Raw genomic sequence first — 20,214 nt, 5'->3', positions numbered from 1 at the left:
GATGTCAATAACAGTGTTACCGGATGTAAGCGAATCTACCATTATACAGCGAAGCCAACGTAATGATGATTACAGCAATGCTATTTGAGTATTATACACGAAAAATATAAATTCCGCAATGGGTCATATTTAATTTGAGCACACCGAAAAAAAAGTAAACTGTTTCATAGGAAGAATGAACTCCCTCGTGGGAATAAAATGGACTAAAAGTAAAGAAAAAATCATTGCCGCCAAATCATGATCTTTTTAACTATACAGTAGTTCATTCTTACTATTTTTGGGAAACGTACGAAAAGTTTCTTCTGCTTTAGTTCAATGAACTACGTTTAGTTCATAAAATTGTTGAGACATACTTAAAAAAAAAAAGAAAATTTCATCGGGCTGTGGAAAATTTCGAAAAAATAATAAAATTAAACAAATATTTTTTAGCAATAAAAATAAGTTTAGCGTTACTACGGACATTTTCTAGTGCAGGGCTGTTTTATCATGAAAATACATTTAAATTTATTTATTTTTAGCATTTAGGCTGGTTCTAAGTTAAGCCTAATACTAAGATCATGATTTCGCACGGAAAAATAATCAGGCATATTCATAAGCGTAGTAAGGCCTCTGGGGAGGGGGCTTAGACCCCTCCAGAAAAATTTTAGCCCCCCCCCAGAATTTGAAACCCTATTTAGGATTTTCCATGAACAATCGAATTACTTGGGTTGTGGTAGCAGTTGCCGAAGGCAATGTTTGAAGTCTGATATTTATGAAATAAAGCTGTGGTTGAACTTATGATTGGTTTAGTTTAATCAAATTAATTAAAAAATAGTAATTGATATTAAAACTATTCTTTCATAAATTAATATCCTAATAATGATGCAATAAAGCTTCGCCAGAAAAGAAGTGAAAATGTTCTTTTTGGCTCCGGAAGTGGTACAAAATTGGCGGAGAAGCAATGAATGTAATATAAGCCTGTCATAGGACGAATGTCTACCGTTTCAACAGCCGTTACAATGAATTTGCATCACTTCTTAAGGTGAGATCCGAATTCAGTGTTTTGAATGTGAATTAAAAAAGTTTGTCATATTTTCCCAAATAAATAATTTTTATATTGTTTTTATGATTTCTAATGCATTCTGACGCTTGTTTAAAACGTTTTTCCTTCAATATTTTCAAAATTTTCGATTTTTCTATAATGGATCTGCAGTTTTGTGGCAAAATTTGAATAATTTGTACCAATTTATTTATTTTTACTCTTTTTTTAAACTATTTAAAAAAAGGGAAACAAAAAATTACACTTTAACATATAAAAAAATTAAGTAAAAAAAACTTTCTGTGTAGTTGAAATAATTGAGGACATTTTTTTGCTGGGAAAAGTGTGGAACTACTTTTAGTTGCTTTATTATAAATTAATTGTCAAGTTATTTTGATGTCTAATTTTTTATTCAATTTTATGAAATAAAACATTAATTGAACCTATAAGTTCCGTCTATAGATTTTTAGCTAGGGGGGCTATTTATAGGGGGAATTTCTAATAAATCTGGTAACCCTTTGTTGTTGTTCTCGGTGCTCTTATTAGTTTTGTTGCTTTGTTGTCCGTTATTTATACAAAATAAAAAACAAAATTCGGCACTAAGAGACAGCAAAGCTTTTAGTCAAATTAGTCAATCGGTGTCCGACCGAAACGAAAGATCTCTCGCTTTCCCTACAAAAAAGGAAATCTAAAGTTTTTCTTATTGCCATAGAACTTATACTCACTATTTTGAGAAAAAAAAATTAAGCAAATTAGAATTTAAGAAGAAATACAAGTGCAACTTACGAACAAAACAAAAAATCATATCGAATCAAAAGCTTCTAATTTTCATATAAAAAGTTAATATAAAAAAAATTTGCGAATCTTCTACGTATTTATAACGAAACTAAATATTATAGCATATCCTTATAACGGTATTAAAACGAATACAAAGACACAGCCACCATTTAAGAAAAGTTAACAATTAACCAAAGAAATTTGACAAATGCACCATCAATCATTGTATTGTATAAAGTTCTATACGTTAAAAAAACGGAAATAAGAAAACAAAAAAGTATTTCATATAAAGAATTTAATCTAATTGAAAATATCGAGTAAAGAATTGATCCCATCGAATAAATCAACGATAACGAAAGAGTGAGCAGTTAAATGAAAAGTGACGTCACTTCCCGCTACGAAATTTTATTAGTAATGCACATTTTTTTCATTTAAAAATACAAGAATAGTTAAAAAACAAAAACATACATTCACATATATATCTGCACAGAAGAAGAAGAAAATTAGATATATTTATGTCATATATATTTGATGTCATATGTTATGTACTATATGTATGTACCATATGTATGTGAATTGATGAAACACTCATAAGTGAATTGAATTGGTGGATGGAAAAGTGTCATCAACACCAACAAAAAGTGTCAAATGAAAAAAGTGTCAATTATTTAATTGATTAAGGCAACAACAACAAGTGATAAAAAAACTACAGATATAAACTGTGTAAAAAAGAAGAAAGGATTATCTATACCAGGATTCAACAAGTGTCGGTAATTATAGCAATTTAAAAATAAATATTTTTAACAACGACTTTTTTTTAATAATAAGGGTGAAATGGCCACAGTTTTTTCTATGAGTATATAGTTGTTTTCATGTTAGTAACAATTACATTAAAATCATGTACACAGAAAAAATATCAACAATATTTGTTAATTAACATTTTAATTGAAATTGAAAAAATCCATTAAAATATTAATTGATTTGATTATTTTTTTTTAATTAATACAAAATCTCATAAATTACAAATTACTCAAATTAAGTTAATTTTTTAATTGCCGTCTGTTATTGATATTTATCAATTTCGTGTTTAAAACTCATTTAAATTAAAAATTAATTGGCTCAAATAATTTGGTGATTGCAAAAGAAAAAAAATATTTTTTCTGTGTAAGAAAGGAGTAATATTGGACGGTGGTAACTACACTATATCCTATTCTACTGTTGGTGCTAATATTTTGGCGTGTTTATTGACTGTTTACATTTTGCACCAAATGCATGCAAATTCAATATGTGTTAGAGGTGCATAATGAATGAGCCAATGTCCGGTATGGACAGTAAAAGAATTCTGTTCGTTAATTTCACGCAACATCTTTGTAACTTTTCTTCGTCAATATTTCATTTCAAAACAACGAAGTTTCCGTTTGCGACATAAAAATGTGATTGGGATTATTTATTGATTTTTTTTAACGCATGTCTATACTATTTCTCATTTGTTTGAAGGATGTTATAAAAAGAAGTGAGGCAACCAAACTAACTATTATTCAAAAAATTAAATGCTATTGACCATATGCAAAATAATTTATTGACAGTTTATCTAAGGAATTTATATGGTAAAAGTATGAGGTATGAGGGTATGATAACATTTCCATTGTCGTTAGGATAACCGATAAAGTGCAACCGGTTATAATAAATTAAAAAAAGAACGTAAAAGTACGAACCTTTTTTTTATAAAATATACGAAATTCTTTCATAAAAAGGATGCATATTATTCATAAAAAGTACGAACATTTTTATAAAACACACGAAATAGTTTTGTATAAGGTCGGCAAAGTTTTCATTAAAAGTACGAAAGTTTTTCAATAAAATATGAAGAACAAATTACATTAGAAGAACGTAACATTTCATTCTTTTAATGAAAAGTTTTTTTGATAGCAAAAAAATTACAACATTCTTTTGATGTCCATCTACTGAAGGTACTGCCACTATTACTATTGTAACGTCCAAATTTATTTCGATTAGAGTCGCCCCACAAAGCCAAAAAGAAAATTATTAAGAGTTAGGGCTGTCATTCGGAATTGATTTTTATAAATCCCGGGATTTTTTGGGATCCCGAAATGTTGTCGATTCTTTAAATGTTTGAGGTAATAACAATCTAGCGCCAAAAAATTGTTGTCCACCGAAAAACAAGTGAACTGTTTTATAGGAAGAATGAACTACCACGCACGAAAATTGAACTAAATTTTACTCCATATTTCACAAAGCTTTGTTAAACCCAGGAAATTTTAGTGCCCTGTTGTACTTTTTAACTTACATCCTCTTTAAATTACATCCTCTCATAGAAGAAAAAATTAACTAAAAGTTAAGAAGAAAATCATTGGCGCCAAATCATGACCATTTTAACCATACAGTAGTTCATTCTTACTATTTTTGGGAATCGTACGAAAATTTTCTTTTGCTTTAGTTCATATGAACTTATGTGTACGGTCATTGAACTTTATACCCACGTTTAGTTCATAAAATTTTTGAGACATACTTAAAAAAAGTAAGATTTCATTAAGCTGTCGAAAATTTCGATAAAAATAATAAAATTTAGCTACAAGCAAATAATTTTTTTCCAATAAAAATAAATTAAATTTAGCGTTTGTTTAACTACGGAAATTTTTTTCTGTGTACTCGTATACTAATCCAATTTAGTCCCGAGAGACAGCCCTATTAAATGTTAATATTGTAAACATTTTTTGTGCATTTGGATATACCTTCATCAGCTGTGAAAACTTTTTTTTTTGAGACATTACCTTTAATAGATTCATCATGAGTATTTAGTAAGCATTGCTTATGCTTGCCGATAAGATAGCTTTACCATGTGCTTTTTTGGGGAAATAGCAAATAATTGATAGGAATTTTCACTAGGATTTAGAAAAAAACAGAATTGCTTTTGCACGCACATTTCTGTTTATAATTTTAATTTGTGTTTGAGAATTTAAGAAAATATTTCCCCAATGTTGATAGCACTTATTGTTATTATATTTCGGACTACGTCATATAACTCAAATTTGACACACCATATGTCATGCGGCACATTTTCGCTGATTAGTCATTGTGTCGTCTAAGATTTTGCGATTTATTTTTATATATGATCAGACACGAGCACATTAGGAAGGAGAGGAATTAGAAATAGGAGCATATCAACCAGATAAATATCCCGGAACAAATTATATATTTTTTAAATATGTAAATATTTCTTGAAGGGATTTCGAATCGGAATCTCTTACTGTGTATGCACCAAAAAAAAAATCCCGAACGAATTTTTCTGTAAAAGAAATTCCCTTTTCATTAGGAGAAAATAATCCTTAGTTGTTAACATGAGGTGTAATATTTGAGGTGTACCCTGTTTTGTACATGTACACTATAGGCCGGTATGTAGTTATCGATCGGGCTTAAATACCAATCGATAACATCGCCTTAATGAAAATTTAACTAGCAAAAGTGTAAAAATTTTATTAGAGATATATACCGGGCCTTACACTCAAAGAAATATACTTCCCTCCCGAACGAAATTTTAGACAATCGAAATTTCTCTTTGTTACACAGGATTTTCTTTCAGAGCGTTTTTTGTTACAAAAGAATATGTTTTACGGCCATTTTCATGCGGAAAGTAAATTGCAAATATCTTCTCTACGGTTAACGTTAACTGAAAAAAAATTGGCAGTTAAGTTCCTAATAGAATATATAGACAAGATGACAGCTATGTCCATAATACGATTTAAAAGTTCGTTAGCTAACGGAACACTAACGGAGCTTCATGAAAATGGGGGTTAGTATCAAAAGAAAACTTTGATTGTCGAAAACTTCGTTCCTCCGAAAAGAAAACCCTTTTTTGAGGGTGAAAACGTTGAAAACCTGCATTATCGAAATATAACTAAGTTTCTCACAAGAGGTTTATGAGTATTATAAAATTAAGAATAAATAGGGTATCGACGCGATTAGTTATTATCTTGTCGTCAGCGCAAATTTTGATAAGCATTATAAACCATTATACAAAAAACTGTCTTATGTAAAGTTGATCATGCATCTCTATGGAAAGCTTTTAACCCTAATCATATGAATTCTCCAGAGTATTTACATACTATAGTATTCGACACAGTTCACTTCATCCTCGGTATTATCATCCATTCAACGAGAATACCATCTGTATGAATTATATGGAAAAAATGTATGAATCCAAAATAGAGAAGGCCACCGCAAATGTATCCCTAGAAACTATAAATAGATGACTTCAAATTGTTTTCCATTAAGGGCCAATAATTTTTGTTTTTTTGAAAGGGCGATAGAGGGACATATTTTCAAGAATCCATATCTATATGGCCATTTATAGATTTGTGCGGAGTGGCAATTTGTATTATCTTCAACAGATGTTATTTACAATTTTAATCTTCCCCCTAAAAAAAGTGAGAGGGGTGGAGATGGTGATTTATTTTTGAGCGTCTTATGTCATAGTCACTCCACACGCACACCAAGCCGCTTCTTTTGAAAATGTTTGTGGCCATCTGAATTGGGGAGGCATTAATGAACTTGAATTTATTTTAAATTTCTAGAATTTTGAATGATTTTTGAGTGTTAACACACGATTCGTGGGGAAATGTGATGCAAGTACAAATGTTCCCTTCCTCAGAATATGATCTCGCTGATCACTGTCATATGGATCATGTTTACGCAGCGACATTTGATGATGAATTTGGGTTAATTGTTTTTAATTGAGATAGAAAATTTGAATTTCAATTGTGATCTGTTCATAATAGCACCATGTTTTGCCTTGTCGATTTCTATAACGTTTGCGATACTGGTTGTGGTTTGTCTGTGGTCTCTTACTAAATTTGGCCAAAACAAGTGCAAACAAAGAAGATAATTCGATCAAATACATGTTGGCATCGATGCCATCGGCGTTTGTGAAAGCAAAAGCATTTAGAAACCCCAAAAACAGCAACTTAAATATTAACAACTGCCCACACACCACGCATAAATGCAAAGATAATGTCTACACTCACAAAAACTGTCCTAACTAATTAAGAAGATCTAATTAAAGCACTGGTTATCGCATTTATTAATTTGTGATATTAACTATGAATTTAAATAATTATCGATGCGGGTTAAAATAGTAAAGATATAATAATCTCCATATAAAAGCAAACACTCAACTGTTATACTCTATATAGCCATGTACAAAATTTTTACGAAAGCGTATTGATAAAAAATTGCACTTTTCACTCAAAATATAATACATGTGTCAAAATGGAAATATTTATATCCCGAAGTTAACTTTTGATATGTGTTTTTGCTTGAATGGACATAATTCTTGTACTGAAGTCCAGTACTCTGATCACGTTTCGCATGAAAAACTGTTATACTGCTTGTATGCAATGTATTTCACACAATATGAAAAAAGTTTGTTTAACATAGTCATTATATAGTGCTAATGCAATATTTGTAGCAAACTTTTCGTAATTTTAAAACAATAAAATGTTAAATTGGTCTTTGGTGCTGAGCTCCAAATACCTAGTTAGGTGCACCCAGAGAAGGAATATGATCACCTCAAACATGTTTTAAGAGCAAAATGTTATTTTTGGGTGGTGACCATGTAACATGGTTTTCGCAACCATGTTATTTTCTCGGAAATCATGGATCTGATTTCGGCAAGCAGGTTATATTTGACGAGAAAATAACATTTTAGTGACAAACACGTTACATGGTCACCATACAAAAATAACATTTTGCTCTTGAAACATGTTTGAGGTGATCATATTCCTTCTCTGCGTGTGGTGTTGAGAATTTGAAAATTTCTAAAAAGTGGCAAAAGAATTGTCACTAGCATTAGAGCGTTGCACAATCATTTACAAAAAAATTACACAATTTTTCATAAACTTTCTCCAAATGCAATTAAAATTAGCCACTTGAACATGGCAGTTCAGGGGCGCCATCGACTATTTTCGTCGCCGATTAAGTTAGCTCCTCTAGACTAAAATTTGGCAGCCAATTAATGTCAATATGTTATGTTTATAAAAATCTGAAAATGTCAAATCTACTTTTGTTTATCACAACTAAAAAAACCTCAGTGATAAATATTGGATGTCATCCGCCGCTAATAAAAATGGATCACCTTCAATCTCTGTATATTTGCTGCTAAACTGTTATATACACGTAATATTGAATTATTTTTGAAGAAAAAATCAGTTTTGATATTTTCAGGTTTTAATATTTGCATTAATTGGCGGCGAAATTTTAGTAGAGATGAGTCGACATAATCGGCAGCAGCATGAACAGTCGAAAATAGTAGGCGGCGGCTATAATCGATTGCGTTACTCGACGGCTTAATCCTCTGAATCTGAGATGAATAAAAGTAAACTTGGATTCACTACACAGAAAAAAATATTTTTTGCCTTCAATCACCAAAATAATTGATACAGTTAATTTTTAATTGAAATGTCTTCAATCACAGAAATTATAGTATCAATCCCTCAATTAAAAAATTAATTGTTTCAATTAAAACATTAATTGGTACAATTAATTTTTGTTTCAAATAAAATATTTGTTGAACCAGTTAAAATTTTAATTGAATATTTTTTCAGATTCAATTAACATTTTAATTAGAAAAGTTTTGGTGATATTGGTTGTACAATTAAACTCAGATCCGTTCGGATACTTTTAATTTGATTTTTAATGGATAATAACTATAACAAATTTCGTTGTAAAAAGTGTATTTTGTCCTCAGCATTTCATCGATAACATCATGGAATTTCCGGTCTAACCAAAATCAAAATTTATTTCACATTTTAATGGAATTCTAGAGGAAGTGGTACTATAAATCTTATTTTCTTATTCTCATCATTTCTAAGTTAAGGGTTCTACTGAAACATGAACTGATTATTGTATATATCACGTGCCGTTGATTATATCACTCCCATTAGCTACTCAATGGCAGCCATTATCTATTTTGGGGCAATAAATCCGGTACTAACGTAAACAAACCTTAAAGACGTAAATAAAGAAATTGACATTTGGAAAGGGGATTTCAAACATTCCTTTACTTCTAAGAAGGCGTCACTTGTATTTAAGCTTGGAAGACAATATTGTCAATTATTTCCTGAAATTAGAACAAAAAAAATCATATAAGATATTTAACCACAAGGCAATCAGTCTCAATTTTGTTAAGCCTTCTCTACACAGTGATTTATGTTATTATTTTCACACATTTCAAATCCATTGCCCTTTAGGAAATATAGTAAATAAAATGGGTTTATAAATTTTAATGGCACATACTTTACTCCATACATAATGGGAATGGAAGTTCCCTTCTCTTAGATTCTTCCAGTGTATGAATGATTTTTTTTTTCAAATGTAAACAAATCTTCTGATCCACTGAAAGCAATTTGCATTGATGATGGCATTCGGTTAGACTTGGATTTGTTTACACATAAACGAAAAAAAAAGAAACCTACACAATCAACTAACACCCTCGTCGTTTATCTCGGTTGTGTGAAATGAGTTTAGTTGTTAACTTAAATAAAACAAGAGATGATCATAAATTTTCATACATAAGTGTTTATTCGAAATGTTTTGATTTTTATCTTCTATGTTTAGTTGCTTCTGTTTGTTGCCACTGGGAAACAATGAAGTGCTGACGTCAAAAGTACTCTTTTAGCGGTGTTTATGACTCACAAACAAAAATTCCTAAATGGAAAATGTTTTTCCATTAAAGCAAACATAAAATAATTTTTGGTTTCAAAATTAAAACGAATAATAAAACAGCATCCACTGAAGATCTCACTCATTCGGCAATGATCATAAACTCGAGCAAATACTCTCACACTATGTACTAAAGTCTTCAATTTGTCATCCAATGACAAAAATGGTTGCTGGTTTCTTGATTCCATTAATCTCTGAATATTTCAAGATGAGCAATATATTATTTAATGTTTGCAGTATACAAAGAATTGTTGACAATTTACAGTGTGTGCCACTGAAATAGTATGGGCCGGAGACCGGAGATTATAATAAAGGGAATGACACTAAATTTAAAAAATCACACCATAATAAAAAAACGGAAATATTTTTACTCAATTCGTTTTTAAGACAGATAAGAAAAACTCGCATTTATATTTTAAGGATTACAAATCTATGGCTTCACGACCTATACATAATTTTTGGTTAACTTTTCGTTACTACAAAATGTCATTTTGATGTTGGGAGAAGACATTCATGAAGACTTTTTTTTGTTTGTTATGAAAACTATTTATTGAACATTTATTATAACTATTTATAAAACTTTAAATATTTTAATTTTGATACTTACTGTATGAACTCACTTGTCAGATAGTCACATACGCATTGTATTAAAATTCTTGAAAAGATGCCCAGCTGTGTGTTTTTTATTAAGGCATACTAAGAAAATTCTATTTCTATACGGACGTTTGCCATGATTTGGGTCAATTCACACAGCGACTCAGCAGATAGTCGTCAGATGAATGCGAAAAACAATTTGATCAAATATTTTCAAAGTAAATATTTTCAAACATCGTTGATGATTAATGCGTGAGGATTACTTCACCGTTTATTTGATGATTAAAAGAACTTCTGTAGAAATATTTGATGAACAAAAATTAGATAACTTCCATTAACTAAATAAACTGCGGAAATTCCATAATATGACGAAATAATAAAGTGATGTCTCTGAAACAACTGACTGCGATTTTTTTATGAAAGATTTCACAAAATCTCACGATGGCCATTTTAACACAAAATCTACCAATAATATAAATTTTAAATAAATTCTAATAGATATTTATTGCAGATATATCAAGAGAGAAGTTCACTTCTGTGGTATCACAATGGGCTGAATAGTCTACGTGAGCCTGATAAATCGGGCTGCCACATAACCTAACCTAACGTCTCCATATATAAACATAATTCAGCATATTTCTTTTTAATAAACTTAATTTTAGTTACTAATATTTCTGGTGAAATTAAAAAATTAAAACCGTCGAACTTTATAAAACAATTTTTTAGTAGACTGTATTGTAGTCTGTGTAATTTTGTTATAATTGGCCATGGGGCTTTGAAATTACAAATAAAGTATGAATGAATAACTTTTGTTTTTGTTGAAATGACACTATCTGTATTATTTTACCTACAGCCAAAGAAAAAATACTTTCCTTCGGAACGAAATTTTGGACGAACGAAATTCTCCTTTTTTATAAAGTATTTTCTTTTCGAGCATTTATTAATGATATCTGATTCAATGATTGTCTATAAATTTTTTTATTTGTTTTTAAATAATTTTGTATCGTCAAAAGAAAACTTTGTTTGTCTAAAATTTCGTTCATCAGAATAGAAAACTCTTTCCGTGTAGATACCATATCAAACATGTTTAATGTAAACCAAAGAACTCTTCCCTTGAATTGAATAGTAGAGTTGGTAAAGTTTAAATATAATTCGTAAGTACGTCCTTTTAATTCATAAGTGAGCACACTATTTACACTATATTGAGGACGGATTTGTTTTTAAATAGCTATAGAGAAAGGAAATTTTCTAAATTTTATTTTCCAATATAAAAATTTCATCACGAGCTGCAATCAACAAATTTCGTTTTTCCGAAACAATTTTGAATCAATAAAAAAAGAATATTTTTGTACCTTTTCCTTTATGTTTTTCACTTTTACATGAGTAAGTTAGCTCTCCCGGATGAGCCATACGTGTTGTAAGCCAACACACTATCTACCGGGCCATGTACACGCAAAGAAAAAAAACGTTTGGAAAACGTGTACCGAAAACGTTTTTCTTTTGTTAGAGTTTTTTGAATTGCTTAGAAAATTTTAAACTCTTATCCCCAAAAAATTTCGTTTGTTACAAAAATTTTTTTTTTTTCAATAAAAAAAGTTATTTTTGAAACAACAACACGGTCCGTTTCGTTTATATCAAACACTGTTCTTTTCTGACTTTAGGTCTTTAATAAGACACATTTTACAGTTCAAAATTTAATATACTACAATGTAATGTTGAAAATTTTTTCGGTATCTTCCGAACATATCTGGAATATATGTAAAAAAAAAAAAACTTTGATCGAAGCAGGGATCGAACCCACGACCCTTGGCATGCAAGTCGGACGTAGCAACCACTGCACCACGGTGCCAAACTAAATGTTTGTTTTTGTTAAATAAACTTTGTTTATTCGGTTCGTGGGCGCCGCAAGCTATGCTATATAAATATAACTTATATGGATATTTATCTATTGATGACCATAACAGGTACATAGCTCAGTGGTTAGTGTGTTGGCTTACAAAGTGCATGGTCCGCGGTTCGATTCTCCGTCCAGGCGAAAGGTAAAAAAAAATTTTAAAATTTGTAAAATCGAATAATTTCTTCTACATTGTTGGTATTACAGGAAAAGGTGTTAAGAACTAAAAAACATCGTGGATGTGAGAAAGATGTGAGGGAAAATGCAATTAGAGAGAAATGCAATTTTTTTTTGAGTTTGTCCTTATGAAATTGTTTTTACATCCTGGAAAAGAATAAACGTTTATCACAAAAAGTATATACTTTTCTCCCAAATACACTTCCTTACAGCGAAAAGCAAATGAGAAACGAACTTTGTTTGTCTAAAATTTCGTTTGGGAGGAAAGAATTATTTTTTTTGCGTGTAGCTGTCATACTGATTATCGCCAAAGCCATCAACGCATACCGTCAAGCATATCTATTTATAGGCCAGTGTTTAATGCACACACGAGCTCATTTAAAGAAATTTCATTTACACAAAGCAAACAAATTTAGTTTTAAACGATCTACCAAATAAAACTTTTGAAGAAAATAAAAACAAAAAAAATTGTTGGTACAATTTCGAAAGGGTAAATTTTGGAGAATATGTGCCATTGCACATGGTTCTGTATTAATTTTTTACCAGGAAACATCAAGATGTGCCATATTTGAGCCGAAAGCCATTCGTCCTTTAAAAAGGACAATGCTTGATTTAAACGAATACGACTGTGGTTTTTGAATAAAAATGTGTTTTTCTAAATTATCTCATATGATTAAGCTATCAGACCTAAGGTTGTTTTCCGCAAATAAAAGACGTATTTATTGCATTGTATGGGCTAATAAGGAACAATGCAATAAATACGTCCTTAAGTCTGATAGCTTAATCCTATGAGAAAATTTAGAAACTAATCAACGGACCAAAATAAGAATCAAAATGTGTGTTTTATTTATGACAAAAATAAAAATCTTGTAACAAACAAAAAAAATTTTTTTTGGCGATACAAGTTTGTACTTTGTTAGAAAAAATGCCAAAGAACTATTACAAAAGAATACAGTTCACGGCACCTGTTTTCCGAACCTTTTATTGTTTTTTTTACGTGTATTAGTCTTTTATCTGCTAATTGTTTATCAGCTATTATAAAATCTCCTTAAATGAATGCCGGTTAATGCGAAATTCCCTGAATGAAGGGGGCTTTGGAAAAAAGACTAACCTTGAATGTAGGTGGGTATTTGTTTTATTGATTAGCATCAGTAAACAGAGATAGCTACCAAAATTTAGCCCAGAAGAGGAAATGTGTAGTAAAAAACAAAAAGAAAAAAAAAAAACAAAAATGAATTTCATTATACTGTGGAGAATATATGATAAGGTGTTCCATATATTTTGGTATTTGTATTTTTTTTTTTCAAATTTCACCACTATGGATGTCATGACATTGCTATTCCGTAAGACATTCTCACTACCACAAATTATCACTGTGACGCACTGGGGTCATAAATGCCGCACCATTCGATGGAATATAAATAACAAAATTGTTGTTGCTATTGTTGTCTCTGATGTAGTAAAGTCTCTCCTATTATTGTAGAAATTGCAGTTGTTGGTATTCTTGTTGTTGAGGCCGTCAGTTTGTCGACTGATAAGCAGAATCGTCTGAACTTAATTTTATTTAAAAAAGCTTTATTTGTGTAAAAGAAAACGGATCATCTTTAAATGCAATGTGCTTGATGAGAGGTTTGTGATTTCTCGAAAGCCCCCACATATTTTAGCGAACAAATGCCAGACTGTTTATAAGGCTGCTTCGCAAACGTATACCAAAAAGACATAAACTTATACTATAAATTGTATAATTAATTTACACACAAATTGTTGAGGAAGGGGTGTTTATTTTTTTTTTCAATGGCACCTGCTAATGGGGCCCATTGATTTATGCTAATAATAACAATAATGAAAAAAAAACCAATGAAGAATCAACAATAAAAACAAAACTAAAATCTAGCAGATAATAATAGGCTGATTTGATATTACAAAAGATATGGTTGCTAGTTATTGTTGTTATAAATGTGGAAATAAGCTCACATCAATTTTTACCCAATTGTTGTCGGTTCTTTGTTAAAAGTGTATTGCATTATTATTACTGAAATAAATTTTTCATACTGGACACTGTAAAAAATATTAAGGGGGCTTTCAAGACACAATCCGTTGTTAATATTTAATATCTTGGGTACTTGATATTAAGAAAAAAAGAATCATAATGAATAATTGTAATAATGGTGTTTTTTAACCATATCCATTCACGGTCCACCCTATATTGTATTTACATAAATCCGCATGTAAGCACTTCAATATTTAAATGTCTCTACAAGTCATAATCAAATTAAATAATTGATGTATAGACTATAATTCTTTTGAAAATGGGAACATAGTATCCATTTGAGGTTCATAAAAAAAAATTCTCTTAAAATTTTAAGCTGGCAAGAAATTGGGTGTTGGAGATTGCATGTAATTCTCACATGCTTAAAGTTATTATGACCTGAATTTATATAGCCAGAGAAGAATAGGAAGAAAACAAAAAAAAAAAAACAAAATTTGATAATTTAAAATGTACCATAAATTTGGTTAGGTCACACCTTGTTTTTTATGAAAATCCCCATTTTAGATATAGGGTTAGTCCTTTGTGCGTTTTCAGTGGTAAATATGGCACAAAAATACCTGTGACAATGTCTCTTGGCAAAAATGGAAACACAACTGAGGTCATCCTTTCTAATCATCGTAACCATCATCGCTATTTATAAACATCTATGTCTAGGATGATGATGATGATGATAATTTTCGTACTGCAAAAAGGGTGTTTCCTTGAAGGCAATTACTTTTAATTAAAACTAAAAGCTCAAGTACACCATGACCACTGGCCGGCGATTATGAGCTATTGCTACCGCTCTTCAAGAGTTGAAGAACAAAAATTGAAATCCATTACAATATTTGTGTAGAGGTCAAGAGCTTTTTCGATTTTTTTCAATTTTTCGGTTGGAGAATGAGAAAAGAAAAAACAAATATTGAAAATAATTTTGCCAACGGCTCATCATTTTTATATATTGTGTGTATTTATTTGGATATACGTCTTCTTTTGTATAGTCTTTAAAAAAAGAGATAAATATGAATGAGTATAAACCAATGGGATATTGAATTATTACTTAAGTTTTTTTTTTGTTTTTCAAATTTCAAAGATAAGTATCTTCCATTTAATGAAAATGAAAATAATAAACATTAATTAAAATTTCTTTAATAATAGTAAAATGTATAAGTATTCCACATTTAAAGAAAAAATAATAAACTTTTTTTAATTAAAATTTCATTATTTTTAGGAAATTTATCTATAATGCCAATTTTCACTTTCATGGTGAGGACACAAATGAATGAATTCAAAAATTCAAAAGGAAAATTATCAATAAAATTTTTCCTTAATGTTGTATTAATTTTGCGTTCAACAAGAAACAAATATTATGTGTATTCTTCTTCAATAACCCTATTTGAAAAACTCATTCATATGTATAACTGCCTTCATCCATTTGTGTGTTGTTAGGAATATATGCGATATTGTGGCTGTATTTCAATGGCGTCGTGTAAGCGAGTTAAGATGAATGATTTCATTTCTGCTTGACCTTGAGATCAAAGATGATAATTACATTTTTCGCTCTCTATTTTTGCTCTCAGATTATCCTTATTGCAAGAAAAACTTTCATCATTTTTACTAGGAAAATAAAAAACAAAATTTTTTTTGACCGTTTTAAATTGGAGGAGATCTAATAATAATCACAACTTTCATCATTTTTACTAGGAAAATAAAAAACAAAATTTTTTTAGACCGTTTTAAATTGGAGGAGATCTAATAATAATCACAAATATCCAAATAAGTTCAAAGGTATTTTTTAAACCACGAATAATTATCTTTAAAGTAAAGACTTAAACATAAACAGATATTATACTTAAACATATGAAACTGGAATTAAGAATAAATATCTTAAGTATAATGAAAATGTACATTAAAAATAAGTACATGAACTAAGTACATATAAAGGAAAATTAAGGTGTAATGTGGTTTAAATTTTGTATAACCTTTTTGATTAAGCGATCGTGTTCTTTTACAAGCCAATATTCATATTCATACGCCAAAGAAAGGCCGACACCGTGGCCCAATGGTTAGCGTACACATCCAGGGTACTCTTGTTGGTTGAGTTCTATTACTTACTACAAACTGGCTTTTAATAGAAAGCATATAACCCCAAAATTAGTAGAAGTAGTAGAAAAATTTAAAACTGTAATTTGGACTGGTGTCTTTTACTACTTTTTACTATATTTTAGTCGAAAAATTTTTCTAGTTCTGTTTGGATTTGATATTCACCAAAATAAAATACAACATAATTCCATCTATGTTTGCCCACAAAAAAAAATCATTTAATTCACAGTCATTTATATTTACCGATAATTTATTATTAAAATTTAAAATGTTTCCGTTCCTTTAATTTAATGGCGTATTGTACTCTGAAAGGTTTTTTTTTTTCATTTCTCTCATTTATTCTTCTATTACGCGTAAACTAAATGAACCCAACTATTACAAAACCAGCTGAGTTAAATTTGTTTTTTTTCTGTAACAGAATTCTCCCTGTTAACAGTTCTTTACACATACACTCAATCCAACCAATGAGAGCAATTGAATTCAGCAGGGTGAACAACACAGGGAGGCAAACGCACATACAACTATGAAAACAAGAGAAATGTATTTTTGTTTTTTTTACCAACACCAGCTTATAATAACTCTAGCCTGGTATATATCTAACATGCGAAAGTTTGGAAATTTCCTTTAAGAAGGAGATCTCTTCTAAAGATAGCGAAATAGATTCTTTGTGCTCTTTTATTGGAAAGAAATTGGCATAAAGGGTTGGTGAATATATTTTTCGTGACCATTGGACAATTGAAATTTCTCTCATAAGAGACTAGTCTACAGTCTCAAGAGATTGTATCACCGCACTATGACCATGTTTATGTTCCATGCTCATAAATTATTCCCTTTGTTTAAAATTTAATATTTTTTTTTGTATCAATCATTTACCCTTAAGCTTTTAATGAACAAGAGGCTCACGAAATACGAATTCAACGCCCAAAATATTTTTACTTATAAAAAAGTGTCGAAGCATAATTTCTGTACTCCAAGAAATTATAATTTGTTTAGAGAGATTTTTTAAGACCCTAATTTATTTCCTACTGTGTCTTGTTAAGCTTGTGCTATATTTGGTGTTATAGGATTTGTCGCTTTTCTTTGATCGGCGAAAAAAGAACTCGCATAATTCTGCGAAACACTTTAGATATTAGGTTCTGTCGTTTCATCTTAGGCTGGTGGCGTATACTTTATTACATCTTTGTGATGTTTGACAAAACTCATACGCCCCAAATAACATAAGCTTCATTAAAAGCTTTCCAACAAACATGCTACGACATTTGAAGTCAAAAGCATAAATTATGTTTTGAATATGCCCATGGGCATACGAAATGGATAGTTTTTTGTTTTAATGTAAATCCCTATTCAAGGTTATCGCGTTTTGGTCCGTCAGACTGATTGTCTGATTGTATCGTTTTCTTATTTTAAGATTGAGTCTTAGTCATGCCTATTTGAGTTCTGAAAGTCGAAATAACATGAAAGTTTCCGACTTCTTGTCATTGTCTAATTGTTAATGACCATTGCGTATGATTTATATTTTTAGCCCATTTTCCGCAACAATCATACGATCAGTGGATGGACAAAATCATAAATTTCGCATCAATACCAAATAGAACATGGCTATAGCGTGTTTTGACATGGTTAGCTCGTCACCCCCCTCACTTTTGACAATAAAAGCTGTTGCTTTCTGTGGGAAATAAAGAATGTGGTGATGGGTGGGTGATTAAAGTCATCCAGTAGAACCATTAACTCAACACACACAATACTTAAATCGCTTCAAGTGTCCCCTTGTGCCAATGGCCGCCAATATAAAATCATGAGGTCTACGCATTTCCATATTCTTTTCTTTGTTTTGCAAATGAATTCTCAAAGACATTTTGTTTTCACACTCGTTCAGCTTTCCATTTCATTCAGTATAAAACGTGCGCCATCAGCATTTACACGCGTTCTAGGACTACCGGCGACGGGTCCAAAAGCTAAGTGGAAAAATTTTCCAACCCTATAATTGTTGGAAGGCTTTTTTTTGCTATTCCTGAAAAAAAAAGAACTTTGGCCAAACGTGCGTGTTTTCGTGCCATAACAATAGAATTAATTCCTTCGTGTAGGAAGGCAAAATTCGTAGTGTGATTCCATAGATATGTTACCATAAATTGACGTCATTGAATTAAGGAGCCTTAGACCAAAGGTTTCCTATAAAAAGAAACCAAAAATACTGTGTGGCCATTATCCATATGTTATCATGATATATCCAAAAGAAATGGAATGTGAAGTAAATAAAATTCATATTTAATCGATGCAGATTGCTCATTTTTTGTGTTAGTTGAAAGTGCCAAGTTTTATAAATCAGTTGTAGTGGCTTCATCTTGGCAGTGGTCAACAGTATGCCAAGTTTACACTATCGTCAGCATCATGGCAAGGTGACAACTTTTAACCCATTGATTATGATGGTTTAATTACTACAACACCACCCACCCTGTTGTCCACATTATAAAAGGTCATCGTACTCTGGAGAATATTTTGCGGTAAGATATTTAGCAGTTTGTGATGCAGAAACCCTGGGAAAAAATTGTTTTGCAATGAAATCATGGAATTGGAAAGAGATAACACATTTCAAATATATTTATACCATAATTCGAGAGTATTGAAAAAAAAAATTAATTGTTAAATAGAAGACTTCAAATCAATATTTAAATGTATGATAATATTAATTGAAAACTCATCTAATATTTTTGAACAGATCAACTGTTTTCTGTACGAATAGAAAATATTATTTTTCCCCGAAACGAAATTTAAGACAAAAAAAATTCCCAATATTTTAATATATTTTCTTTTAAGATTTGAGGACGACTGAAGCATCGGTTGTCTTTAATATTTTTTATTTGATGTTAAAGTAGCTTTTTTAGCGTCAATAGAAAACTTTGTTTACTACTTTTATGTTAGCCTGATACCAACGCAGGTTGGTTTTTCGTCCAAATCAATTACGTTACATATTATTAAAATTTTAATACGAGCTAATTGGATGTGAAGATTTAGGAATTGGTATTATTAACTATTGAAAAGAAAATGCCAGATACCCATCTTACAAGCCTGACTATACATATGTTTCAGTGTCGGCCAATCCACATTTCCATAGTCTCTATTAAGATCTGGTTGGGTGAGATGATTCTTATGAAAATTACATACGAGAATTATTTTCTCTCAACTTGAACCATTTTTTCACCACAACTGTGCATTATCTTCTCATATAGCTACTTTGTTTGTCTAAAATTTCGTTGCTCAGAAAAGAAAAATCTTCTCTCAGTGAATATCACAATTATGAGATATGCTTCCGAACGAACTATTCTCAAGCGGTTCGACTTCAGGAAGGAATAAAACTAAATTGGTAACAATAGCAATGGGAGGTACTTGCTTCACTGAGATTGGTTCTCCCGATCCAGGAGATAGTATTGGCTAATCGGTATAGCATTGTCCTTGATAGAATAGCACCGCCCATAAGCCTAGATATGGAAGATCTATATTTTGCCCACCACCAAACTGCAAAAACTATACCAATTTACTGCCATTCGCATATATTGGCATGCCTTGCCAATACTACAGACTTGAATCCAATCTAGACAACTTGCTTGTTTGATCGGGATGTGGACTCTCTCAATATTATTTAAATTTCTTAATATTTCTATTCTTCGTCTAAGAATAGAATACAACAATAACATCACTTATTCTTGTTCCGTACCGGTCAATTTCATTGATTTTTTCTATAACTTATGGTGATTTCGATTGGTAAAAAATATGTTGCATATTTTACACCTTACCCCCATAAATCACAAATTTTTGTTCGATTGGAAAATTCAGTGCAGCCTACCCAAAATGTGCACGTTCGATTGACGAGGTGTTACCCATTGCAAG

The 20,214-nt window shown here is 30.6% G+C and overlaps 1 protein-coding gene across 3 annotated transcripts in view; it reads left to right on the top strand.

Annotated features, from left to right (window-relative positions):
- Positions 1–1,663: 1,663 nt before the first annotated feature.
- Positions 1,664–20,214, top strand: part of LOC142220027 (uncharacterized) — a 139,910-nt gene continuing 121,359 nt past the window's right edge. For all 3 annotated transcript variants that reach the window (XM_075288882.1, XM_075288881.1, XM_075288883.1), the window contains exon 1: positions 1,664–2,565. The gene's annotated coding sequence lies outside the window, so the exon portion shown is untranslated. The remainder of the gene's footprint in view (positions 2,566–20,214) is intronic.

The sequence above is a fragment of the Haematobia irritans genome, chromosome 1 (genome assembly GCF_050003625.1).
Source record: "Haematobia irritans isolate KBUSLIRL chromosome 1, ASM5000362v1, whole genome shotgun sequence".
Taxonomy (NCBI): Eukaryota; Metazoa; Arthropoda; class Insecta; order Diptera; family Muscidae; genus Haematobia; species Haematobia irritans.
Note: the sequence above shows the minus strand (reverse complement) of the source record. Positions and strands in the feature narration are given on the sequence as shown.